Genomic DNA, 13,224 nt, shown 5'->3' on the forward strand with positions numbered 1-13,224 from the left:
ACAAGGCCCAATCTCCCCTCTTTAGGGAAATTTAAGCCCAGGTTCCCTGGAAAACACTATGAGGCCGGGAACAAGTGAGGATGTGTTCTCTGGGAGGCACGATCCCAGGGCAGCAAGAGTGAGGGAAAAAGTCAGGACAGCATCAGTGGAGGGTGGAAAGCCCTACTGGATGGTGCGTTCCTGAGCAACTCACTTCTCAGACACATTGCCAGCGGCGTGAGTAGGCTCAGCTCCGTAGGAAGTCTCTGGAGAGACCAGATGGGGAAATCACACATTGGAACAGTCCACTGGGAGAAGGAGAGGACTGGGAATCCTTATGCCCCTTGGCTAAAGTTGGTTCCGGGGGGAGCTCACTCTCCTGCCCCTCTGGGTTATGTCCTCTGGTCCCCAAGGCAACTGCACCCTCTCGAGTGTGGCTTTTGATCTGACTCTAGAAGCGGTAGGAATATCCTGAGACTCAGGGCCTAAGGGTGCAGCGCTGGTTGGCCTCAGGTGGTGGCACCATGATGACTTAAAGAGGGTCAGGTCGGACAGGCCGCTGAAGGTTGGGGAGGCAGGAATGGCCAAGAGGATGCGAGGAGGTGAAGAAGCCGCGTCTGATGCCACATTGTGGTTGCGTTCCTGGGAGATTGGGTGTATGCTAAAACCTTTAAAAAATTGTTTTGTGTTTATATATGTAAAGAAGTTTTTAATGTTTATTTTTTTCAATTTTTTAAAATATTTTTTTTTTGAGACACAGAGACAGAGCATGAGCAGGGGAGGGGCAGAGAGAGAGGGAGACACAGAATCTGAAGCAGGCTCCAGGCTCTGAGCCTGATGCAGGGCTCGAACTCACAAACTGGGAGATCATGACCTGAGCTGAAGTTGGATGCTCAGCTGAGCCACCCAGAATCCCCTAGAAAAGAGTTACGTTTTAAGCTCAGATCATTATGAAGACGTTTTTCAACCTATTTAAGTATTTAGTGGAGTACTACAACTACTTGTGGCCGGGACGCTTCCTTGGGTTGCGGGGAAATGACAGCTGACATCTGCAAGTTCCGGGCACTGTTCTACGGTCTTTGTACGGGTTAAGTCACTGGATGTGCACCACAACCCTGGGAGGCAGGTACAACTATGATCTATGTTTTACTGACGCAGGAACGGGGGCCAGAGAAGTTCACATACCCAGTGAATAGCTGAACTGGGGTTTGAAGCCCAGCGGTCTGGATCTGGAGGTTATACGCTCAGCTCCGGCATCCCAGACCTTCATCGACTAGATGCCAGTGCTGTCCCCGACCAACCGTGGGGCAGTCAAAGCGCTCCTGCAAATTTCCACCCTGCCCCGTGGGAGCAGTGTCTTCTCCCCAGTCCTGACGTCCCGTTCATGGACCCCCGGCCAGCTCAGGTCACCACTTTGAGCTCCTGGTTTACCAGCCCAGGTGGGATCAGGGATGGGATGGGAAGGGGTGGGCCCTGGAGCAAAGGGATGGGGGGAAGGAAGAAGGGTTTGGAACATCCCTGTGAGATCCTTTTCGTTATACTTCTAGATGGCAAGACAGGCTGGCCCTGTGCCGCAAGTGATGGCTGAAGGTTTTCTGGAGTGTTAGCTGTTGTCTCCCACATGCTGGTCGGGCACCAGAAAAAATAAAAAAGAGAGAAACCCAAAACCCAAAAGCAAACCAACCTTCTGTTTTCATCTTACAACTCAGGCCTTGCTCTTTGTGGCCAAAGCCTGCTGGGGGGTCACCAGGCCTGGGGAGCCCCTGGTGGGCCAGTTGGATCCCATCTGAATCTCAGTTGTGAGAGTGGCTTTGAAACACAGCCGCTGCCAGAAATGTCTGGTGATTGTGGCCACACAGACCCCGAGGGCTGGTTTCTCCCTGCAGAGCTTCAGACAGGCATCTGCACAGGGAAATCTAGCTCCCAGCCTCTTGGCGGGTGGTCTCAGATCTGCGAAGCCACCAGGCGAGGGGCGCCCAGGCCGGTGAGGGTGAGGGGTAAAGGGAAAGGTATGAATGAACTCTGGAATCCCCACAGCTGATGGGAGAGCCCTTCTCATGTAGAGAGGAGCCCAAGCTCTCTCCTGGGACCAAAGCTGCCTTCCATTTCCTCCATCAGCCAAGATGACATCTGAGACTGTCACCTTCTCACGTACTCCTTTGAAAGATAAAGCAATAATAACGATTATGGCAAAGCCTCATCTGCTACCTGCCGCGTCCCGAACACTGTTCTAAGCACTTCGGTACGTTAACCGTGGCAACAACCCTGTGAGATGCGTCATCATCAGTTACCCCCATTTCACAGATGGGAAAACTAAGTCACAATGTGTTTAGGTGATTTTCCCATGGTCATGCCATCCAATAAGTGACTTCTGGGCCTGTGTTTCTAACCACTCTACCTACTGTCCCTCTGCTGTGGTGCAGAGCAACACATGGCCCCCCAGGGCCCGCTCCCGCCTGGCCACACGGCTGCCCTGCCACATAGAGCAGGGGACATCCAGTCGGGCAGTGGTGGCCCTGGATCAATGATCACAGCCATCTTTGAGTTGAGCCACCTGTTGGGGATCCAGGCTGCCTCTCCCTACATCCTGCCCTGGGATGACATTGCCACTGCACTCCTGGCTCACTCTCTCTTGTTAAGCCAGACTGGGTCCCAGGTCCCAGGGGGTTTCAGAGGAGGCCAGAGCATGGCCGATTCCAGGCTGATGCCTCCTTCCGCTCCACTCTGGTTCCTTGGGCCTCCTGATCTCCCGTATGCCTGAGCTCACCCCTGGCCCTCTCCCCCTGGAAGAGCCTGGCACCCACTCCTCTTTGTTCTCTGGGCTCTGAGCCTCTACAGCGCTCTAGGCCCTGGAACAACAGCCCTCCTGTCCTGGGATGTCCTGGGCCCTGGATGCACAAGGTCAGAGAGGAGATGTTTGATGGTGTGTAGCTGAAAACCAGTATCCGTTCTTCTTGAAATGAGTAGCTACTTAATTTCATACCAGCTTGTGATGGCTTATATCCTAGAACAGGGGAAAAAAAAAAAAAACAAAACAGAAGGAGAAGAGAAACAAAAACCAACACAAGGAGGGTTTTCATTTCGAATCACGTAGGTCCTTGGGGCGCCTGGGTGGCTCAGTCTGTTAAGCGTCCAACCTCGGCTCAGGTCACGATCTGGCAGGTCATGAGCTCGAGCCCCGCATCGGGCTCTGTGCTGACTCTCAGAGCCTGGAGCCTGCTTCGGATTCTGTGTGTCTCTCTCTCTCTGCCCCTCCCCCACTCATGCTCTGTCTCTCTTTCTCTCAAAAATAAATAAGCGTTAAAAATGTAAAACAAAATAGAATCACATAGGTCCCTGTTTATTTGCACCTGAAATTCCGGAATCAAAGGAATTCCAGGCCTTGCCAGCAGACCCTGAGCCCTCCTTTCCCGCTGGGGTTGGGGCAGGAGGCCCAGGTACGCGAGGACCCCTCCCGGAGCCGAGCCGGGCTGAGCTGGACTGAGCTGGACGGCAGCACAGATGTGGTCCATCCCGCTGCGCAACCGGGCCCCGAAGCGCTCCGTGCGCCGCTGCCCGGAGCCCGAGCGCCCAGCCGGCCCTTTGTCATCCACCACCAGCGGGCACAGCAGGGACCCTGCCACGGGGGCCTCTGCCAGAGCAGCGAGCGGGGATTACGGGCCCGGCCCGTTTTGCAGCAGCAGATGGTAGCGCTTAGAGCTAAGCTGCACGCGGGTGCTTTGAACATCTTGAAAAGATTTCTTTAGAAGTTAAACTTGGCTTGGGAGCGACAATATGGTTCGGTCTGTGGCTTTGAAAAGGCCTCGGGGTGGGGTGAGGGGGGTGGCCGTTTCATGTTCCCCTGCCTCACCTCCCTCTTGTTCGTGGAACCCTGCTTCTCACGCGTCTGTGGCCGCAGGGCTCCCAAATACTGTTCTCCATTGTGTGGGAGTCACGCTCGTACAGTTGCCTGTGCCGCCCGGGCCGGCCATCCGCCCCTCGAGGGCACACTTAGATGGCGGGGGGGGGGGGGGGGGGGGGGCAGCTGGACAGACCCACGTCCTCGGGGCGCCCCCCGAGGCAGCGCTGCGAATTGCTGCTGCTTCGCTTCAACCGGCCGAGGGCTTGCCCAGCATCCAGACAGGGCTTCGGGTCCCCAGCCTTTTGGCACCAGCCAGGACCAATTTGCAGCTTCTTGGATCCTGCAGCTCATGGCTAATTGCACCGGAATAATACCCTCCAAATCCCCATCCTCGGCTTGTCCTATTTAACGAATCCTTTGAGGGACCAAGAGCTGGATAATCTCTGCGCTCAGATAATGCTTCCCCTTCCCACCCCACAGTTTTCCTGTCCTCAATGTGGTCACCCTGAACTCCTTCCGGAAAGACCCAACCTTCTCCCCGAGGAAGCTGGGGAGGAAGGGACTTCAAATTGGCAGAACAGAAGCGTCAGCCCAGCCAGGCTGGCCACCGCAGCTCCTGGAGCCTCGCAGCCAGAAGCAGGCTCCATTGACCATTCATGAGATGTCAGGTGGGCTACAGATGGGAACATGGCGTTATTGATTTTTACTAGCCTGCTAAAATTGAAAGGAAAAAAGGCCTCCTTAAAGCTCGCGGTTAAGCTTTGTTTCCTAAATGATGATTCCAGGGCTCCGAGTTTGTCAAAGGCAAATTTAAAATATCAGAGCTGTTGGAGATATAATAAAATGAAATCTTCTTACGGCCATTAACTTCAGAGAGGAGGGGATCTCGGCTCAGCCTTGGGGCCTGGAGGGAGGAGTGCAGGGAAGGGAGAGACTCAGAGCAGAGAGGACGGAAGCCAAGTGAACAAAACCCACAGCTCCTCCTCCCTAGGCAGCCCCTTCCGTGAGATCGGACGTGGATATAAAGAAATGAATTCGAACTGCTGTAAACTGACACCAGTTCCCCGGCTGAGCAATGACAAGGAATGGAACCAGGAGCCCGATGGGCCCCATCAAATGCACTGACTTGGAAAATGGGGGAAGTTTGGGGTCAGATGGATGTGCTCCCAGGGGAAGACGCTGCAGGAGGAGGAGGCCAGATCGTCCCCCACCCCATGACTTATTTAAAGGTTGTTTTCTTTGTTGTTCGTCTTTCTGAGAGGTCTCCTGCTTCGACCACGGGGGCTGCTCCCCCGTTCTTGGTGCACTGAGGACACGGTCATGTCTGCAGAGAGATTCACACTTGCCTTCAGCTTTGGATTGGTGTGGCGCTTGGCACCATTTTGCCGTGGGCGTGCTCTTGTTGGCTCATTTTCCCCCAAGTCTTTGCACCTAGCAAAGCCTCTTAGAAAAGCTCCCCGAGAGCCCACCGAAGGGTGTGTGCTCTTAAGGTGGCCTCAGAGAAATGAGGCCCTGCTTGTGACTCTGCATCACTGAATCCCCCAGCATGGGTGTACGGGCCTCTATGTGTGTGTGCACCTGTGTGTGTGTGCATCCACGCATATATGTACGTGTGCGGTCACCATTGTGCATGTACCTGCCTGCATGCGTGTGCGTGTGTGAAGGTCTTTATCCGCCTGTCAGACTGAGGTGGGAACGCCGTTTGGCTGATGCTGGCTTCCTCCTGAACTGCACAATGGCACTGCAGCATTGTAGAAAATATATTGATTGATTGATTGACCTTTTTGAAATTAAAAGAGCAAGAAGCTGGGAGCCACGAGACCGAAATCTGACCGATGGATCGACCAGCAGATATCTATCGAGCACTGGGCAGCATGCGCTGGGCACTAAGGGGGATTCACAGAAACAAACAATATCCTTCCTGCCACCCTCCCCCACCAATTACAGAATGTGTGCATCAGTCACCAGTTTCCGCTAGGTCGTGGGACCGGAAGTCCCCAGGTCACACAGCTTCAGAGTTGGACAGGCCCTCTCACCTCACCCTCTTACCTGACTTCTTACGTCACCTTAGAGGAGGAAGCAGAACCTCTGGGGAGTTGAACGGAATCATGCTGGGTCCCCTGGAGTCCTGATTCTCCTCGGTGATGGTAGACCAGCTGAACAGACTTCTCCTATGACATCATGCAGACCCCGCTGTCCGTGGGCCCAGTGGAAGTTTGACCTCCCACCTTTAGGACTTCTCCTCTATCAGATGGGCAGGGCGATCATTCCCAAAAGCTTGGGAAGCTCAGCAAAAATGCTTTGGGAACCTCTTTAAATCTGCTCTGGGGATTTTTGGGGAAGACTCAGATTAGACCCACCTTATTACAGTGATTACACAACAGTTAAGTCTCCTGTAGCCTCCTGGAGGGTTCTATACCACCATCCATCTAATTCTCAGAACAGCACCAGGACGTGGGTACTATTAGTGTTGATAGTTTTCACATGACGACACTAAAAGCTCAGAGAAGTGGCACGACTTGCCCAAGGGTGCACAGCAAGTGCACCAGGATTTGCACACGAATGCCAACTGCAGGGGTACAAGTGTAAAAACTTCAGCAACCTGAGTGTTGTTTGTCTCTATCGTTCCTGCTGACCATATAGCATTTATTCACTGCCAAAAGCACTGGCAATTTTAAGTTTTACTTATTTATTTTTGAGACAGAGAGAGAGAGAGAGAGAGAGAGAGACAGAACAAGTGTGGGAGGGGCAGAGAGAGAGAATCCCAAGCAGACTCCCCACTGTCAGCACAGAGTCTGATGTGGGCTTGAACCCACGAACCGAACCATGAGCTCATGACCTGAGCCGAAGTCAGGTGCTGAACCAATGGAGTCACCCAGGCATCCCAAGCACTGGCTATTTTGATGTTAATGCGGACAAAGTATGCTCCAGCACCCCTTTCTAAAGCCAGGGTTGGGTGATTGGACTGATACATTTCTAGTGACTAACCCAGTTTCAGTAAGGATTGGAAGCACCTTGTCAAACCTCATGCACCAAGAGGGGCTGTGATTAGGTCTGTGCTGTAACACATTAACACAGAACGCTAAATGATTGGAGCCTTGTAGCTGGGGGGAATATTCCTTGCCCATCCCTAAGAAAGAAAAATGACTTTTGCAATGATTTTTTTTTCCATTTTAGAAATAAAAAATGAATTAAGCTTCTAATTGCCTGTCATATGCCTTGCACGCAATTTCAAAGTGATGACCAAATTCCTTTCTTTGCTGGTATTGAAATGTTCTTGGTCAGGGGTGGTCAACTTTCAGATATCCTGACGCTCAGTCAGAAAGACACAAAGGGTACCACGCATTATACTCTGGTATATGTAGCATCCCCACACCCCACCCCAATTTGAAGAAGCATAGCATGGAGATCTGGTTTGATGTTGGGGGCGCTGTTTGTGGCAAAGTCTTCAGGAATAATGGCATTTGGCTACATGAAATGGAGCAAAAGAGAGAGGTTAGTTGGTCTTCTAGCAAGCTGGGGTGTTTTGTTATGACTCCATTTTGAGGACATAACTTTGGAGGTGCTGGAAATTTCCAGGACAATCTCTCATATACCCTTCTCTGATCTACCCCGCCCCTGCCCCCTTTAATTAGGTTGATTGGTTTGTCCCTGACTGTAACCAAGGTAACCAGGGCCTAGCAGAAAGAATAGTTCTTGGGTCTTGTTTCCAGTGAGAGGATGGGCATTGGGCAAGGGTTTAACTCAGAGGGGACCCCACTGACCGAGAGAGCGCAGAGGCTCCCTTCTCAGAGCTGCCCTGGCTGAGTGATAGCTGAAAGGCTGGAAGTACCATCGGGAGACAGAGGGGGACCCAGCACTGTGGATAGATTTTATCACTTTCATGAATACTTCAAATTACAGGCATTAGTTCCGAGGCTTTGTCTAGCAATTGGAGCCACAGCAATTGGTTTTTGTTCATTGATTTACACGAATGCATATTGTACCTGGCTTCCTGGGATACATAACTCGTGTCGCGGGGTTGCTTTTGTCTTATGGAATGTGAGAGAGAGAAAATATCACAGGGAGGGCACTCTCCCTGCCATGAGTCTGATCCGTTGGGGTGGGGCAACATCCAGATCGTGGTGGGTCACGGACGGACAGACAGAAGTCAGGCACCTCGCGTATTTCCCCGGGGCTGGGCTCACACCCACAGAGGTCCCATGCTTGGGACAGACTTTCTCCACCTCTGCAGCATTGACATATTGGCCTGGATACTTCTTTGTTTTGGGGGCTCTCCCGTGCCTTGCGGGAAGCTTGGAAGCATCCTTGGTCTTTACCCACTAAATGCCAGTAGCAACCCTTCGCCCAGTTTTGATACTCAAAAATGTCTCCAGATATTGCCAAAATGCCCCCGGAGAGCAAAATCAACCCTGGTGCGAAACCACTGACTCAGAGTAACCAGAGACTTGAGCAGATCCAGGCTTGCTACAAGCCCTGGTGTAGTCCCGGGAATGCAGGGATCCCAGGGACGCCAAGATGTGTGGGGGCTGGAGGGTCACTCACTAGGGAGAAAGGTCTCACCAGAAAAAATAAACAACTACTCCAGTTACAATAAAATCAAGTAAGTTGATTCTTTTCTAAACCTTGCATTGGCCCCAACACTCCACTTACGTTATCTAACTTACTTTTCACAACAAACCCATAAGAGTGGCCCCTGCCTCGTTATTCTCATTTTGCGGATGAGGAAGCCGAGGCGAAGAGAAATAATTTGCCCAAGGCCAAAAAGCTAACTGGATGCAAAACCGGGATCTGACCCCAGGACGACTTGGCGCCTTGGAGCTTTCTTTCTCGACACTGGATTGTTCAAGAGCCTGGAGAAGTGGGCTCAAGCTGATTCCCTTGGGGATACTTCTCCTGCACCTGCTTTGCAGCTTTTCCCACTGACAGGGGAGCTGCTGGCCCAACTCTCTGCATGGCAGTGCTCAGGAAAAGCCAAAGAATGACCCTGCTTGGTGGCACTATGACAGGGAACTGCGCACTCCCTCCAGCAGAAGGACTGAGACCCTCTTCCCGGGTCACAGGGCAGAATCCTGGGAGCACGGCTTGGCAGTGACCAAGGTTCCTTTCTTCTGGGCTCCCAAGGTCCCCGGGAGAAGCGTCTGACTCAGCCAAAAGCTGCCACCCGCCAGCATCCTGCATTTAACCTCCCCCACTCACTCTGGAGTCCTGTTTACTAAACAACACTGCAGCACTGAGGCAGGGCCTCTGGGGAGCACAGCTAGGTGGAAAGGCAAAGGTCAAGAAGCAGGGTCAAAGGGCTGAGACCCTGGGGAAAACGGGAGATTAAACATCCTCCTTTTCAAATCGGGAGGTTTGGATAATTAATTGGTCCCCGAACATGAGAGCCTTGGATGATTGTTCTGGGCAGTGGCCATTCAGGTCAAGGGCCAGGGCCGGTAGAATCGGGATGGATGCCTGCAGGAAAGCCCTGAGAGGCCAGAGCAAAACTAACCGCGGTGCCGGGCACACAGGGTCCAGAGGCCAGAGGCCCCCAGGAGGGAGCAGATCCGCCCCCCACTGGCCAGAGTGGCTCCCTGCTCAAGGGTGGAGCAGAGGGTGAGGGGCCCGGGGCCCAGGGGTGGGGGCCGAGGGCGTCCTGAGCAGCTGCTAAGTGCCCTGGAAATGAAGCGTAAAGGGCTCTTAGGCTTTCCTTTCTTCTTCTTCCTAAAACGATCAATCCTAGCCCTCTGCCTTTGCGTGTGTGATGGGCCTGCCGTGAAGTACACTTAAGGAATCAAGTTTTCTAAAATTCTATAAATCATTATTCTGGCCTTCTCCCCACACCCTTCAGAATCATTTGTCTACTGAAATATTTAGTGTCTGTGTGTGCACGCTGTAGGTAGGCGAGAGTGAGGAGGGGCGGGGAGGGGGCAGTGCTGTCCTGCACGGGCACCCATCTCCGCTCTTTCTGCGCCCTGTCACTGTGCTGCCACGGCCCCCGAGCTACGGTCTGGGGGTGGGGGGCAGTGGTGGGTGGAGGGTAAGTTGGCCTGTGGATGGCGGGGTGGGCAGGAGAGCACAGAAGCACCGGCCCTTTGCCGGACTCCGTTCTCTCCCCGTGAAGGTTGGGGCCTGGTTCCTCTGCTCTCACCAGGGCTGGAAGCTCTGGCACTTGCCAGAATTTTCCATCCCCTCCTCTCACTGCCCCTTATACACGCGACAGGCCAGACCAGAGCAGCCCGGCCCAAGTCCCAAGGCAAGGCCTGATTGATTTGCAGCTGTTGATCTGTTTAATGTCCCTTCTCCCCAAGCGCCCGTCTCCACGACAGAGGTGCTACGTTACCTCGCGGGCCTGGCTGCTGGCTGCTGACACCCCGCGCCCAGAGGATGCTTGGGGAGGTTACAGGTGCAACAAGCAAAATGAAAATCCATAGTTTTTAAACCTTTATGAATTGAGAATGTAAACCTGGAAAATGGATCTGGAGTTACTAATGGACAATTGGTCTGACCGGCCCATCCATCGTCCAGGCGCTTGGCCGCGAGCACTCCCATTACAGCTGCTCCTGAAAATGGAGACCCTGTCCACCCCCAGCCCTCCTTCCCTCCCTCCCTTCCAGAGGCGGGGAAACAATGCAGGCCCGAGAAGGGGACCGGCAGACAACCTGCAGGCAGGCCCCTGTGCCCCGCTGAGGCTGGAGGACGGTGCTGGCAGGGGGAAGGAGGTAATGGGTGCACGGGAAGGATTCTGGCCTCATAAGCTGGGCTAGGACTTTGACCAACAAGCGGCCACGGACCAGAGAAACAGAGCCACGTCCCCACCTCCGGCCCGGCTCGGCCCAGACCCAAACTTGCAAATACCTGCTCTGATACAAAGAGAGACAGTATCTAGGGGCGCCTGGGAGGCTCAGTTGATTAAGCGTCCGACTTCGGCTCAGGTCATGACCTCATGGTTTCTGGGTTCACGCCCCGCATCAGGCTCCGTGCTGACAGCTCGGAGCCTGGAGCCTGCTTCGGATTCTGTGTCTCCCTCTCTCTCTGCCCCTCCCTCACTCGTGCTCTGTCTCTCACTCTCTCTTTCTCTCAAAAATAAATAAACGTTAAAAATTTTTTTAAAGAGATACAATATCCCAACCAAGCACTTGCACTCGATTCAATAGCCACGCTATGGAGTGGGGAGTCCAGCCCCGGAGTCCTCCCTGGTCCTAGGATCTGTTCATATGTGAGTATGCTGACCCCTCGGGGCCCACACACTTGCCCTGCTCTGCCATCCCTGGGAGTCACTCACCTTTCCTGACCGTTCTGTTTCATGTTCCCCCCTGGCCCCAGCCCTGCACTCCCACACCTTGTCGGCTTTCTTCTCTCCATGTGTGTTCACACTCGGACATACTGTGTATTTTACTCATTTGTTGGTTTAACACCTGTCTCCCTACTAGGAGGTAGGCTCTCTGGGGGCAAGGGTTATTGTCTGTTTAGTACAATATTTTCCCCCCCCGAGCACCTGGAAAAGAGCTTGGAACATAGTGCGTGAAGAGTAAATACTTGCCAAATGGATGAACAGCCGTCTCAGAGGTATGAGGCTCTTCCTCAGTTTAACCCAGCGCCTCTGTCCCCCAAGAGAGTCAGGGTCCGCCTTCCTGTTGCTCCCTGTAGAATAGGTGACTGAGTCTGCCGGGACCCCGTCTTAGCTGCTTGGCAGTCTCTGCTTCTCCAGCTCAGGCCTGCCTCATTCTCCCGTCCCGGCTGCACGATAGTTCACTGCCAGGCTCCCAGACTGGGTGCCCGTTCGCTGCATGGCCCCATCCTTCAGCAAGCGCCCCCACTCAGAACTTCTGCACACAACTGCCACTGAGCTGGCACTCCCTAAAAGTCACCGTGGGCTTTCCCTCTGGGCAGTAGCATGAGCCACTCCTCATGCCCAAGACCACGGGAACAAGGGGACCAGGTCAACCTTTCGTGACGAGGCTATGAAGTCTACCCATGATCGACGAGGGCAGAAATAAATGGCTCTGAGAAACAGAAGAAGAGAGAAATCAATAAATATTAGTTTCCTTCCTCTTTCCCCTCACTTTCTCAATGCATAATCGGGGGGCATTTGTGAAGCTGACGATGGTATCAGTTACTCTTTGCTGCAGTAACAAATAAGGGTTATTTTTAGATCATGCTGCCATGATGGTTTATTTCTTCTTCCTGCTGCATCACCCATGGCTGGGGGGGCCTTTGTTCTCTTTACGATGCAGGCTGATGGAAGAGCTGCCATCTTTAACATTCCCCACTGTAGACAAAAAGAGAACATCCCACGGACTGACGTTCTCTTAAATCTCCTACCTGGTAGTGACACCTACACTCCCACTCACTTTTCATTGGCCCGAGCAAGTCAAGTCACATGGCCCCACTTAACTTCATGGAGCAAGAAGTGCCATCCTGCTCTGTGTGTGTGTGTGTATGTGTGTGCGTGTGTGTGTGTGTGTGTGTGTGAGAGAGAGAGAGAGAGAGAGAGAGAGAGAGAGAGATGGGGAACAGGGGGCACCAGAAATACTTGATAGCACAATGACTCCCACAGATGAGAGGTCTTCTTCTGATAGAGCAGGTACACTTGAACTCTTTCAACACTTCTCCTGGGTTAAGACCTTGGGGGTCTCTGTCTCTGTCATTAGGCCAGACCTGTTGGGGAGACCCAGCTAACCCTTTCACATTCTGCATGGGCTCCTGCACACCGACCTGCTTTGAAGAAGCTCTGGTTCTTTGCCCTCAACGGCTGCCCTGACAGTTCCAGAAGGGAGCCACAGAGCCATTTGACTGCATCTGGATAGTTCACGTTGGATGCATCTGTTCAGCAGAACCCTCCTCCCTTCCCCGCCCCCCCCCCCCGCCCCACTCACCGGTCCCCCTACCCCTGACTCTGAGTTCAGAGCCCAGTTGTAGGATACTGCTGTACCTGCAGAGCAAAGCGGGGACAGGAGGCCAAGGTTGCACACCTCATGCCCGCTTCCTCTGGCTCCCAGGCCACAGAGAACGGATTCAGATTCTACTGTCACAGAGCTGGCTTCTAAGGCTCAGGCCACAGAGAAGGCAGTGGGTGCCTTCTAAGTGTCAGACTTGGCTTTGGGGCTTTGCCTCTTTTTCTCTTTGTTAAAAAAGAAATGGCTGGCTTGGCACATCATTTCAATAACACCTTCGTCAATAGATCAAACTCTGATTTTTCTATTGTTTTTTTCCAGTTTTATTGATATATAATTGACATATCACATTGTATTAGTTTAAGGCATACAACATAATAATCTGATAAATGTATACATTGCAAAATGATTACCACAATAAGTTTAGTTAACATACATTACCTACCATACAAATTTTTTTCTTGCAATGAGAACTTTTAAGATCTACTGTCTTAGCAACTTTCAAGTATACAATATACAATATAC

The sequence above is a fragment of the Panthera onca genome, chromosome D3 (assembly GCF_046562875.1).
Source record: "Panthera onca isolate mPanOnc1 chromosome D3, mPanOnc1 haplotype 2, whole genome shotgun sequence".
Taxonomy (NCBI): Eukaryota; Metazoa; Chordata; class Mammalia; order Carnivora; family Felidae; genus Panthera; species Panthera onca.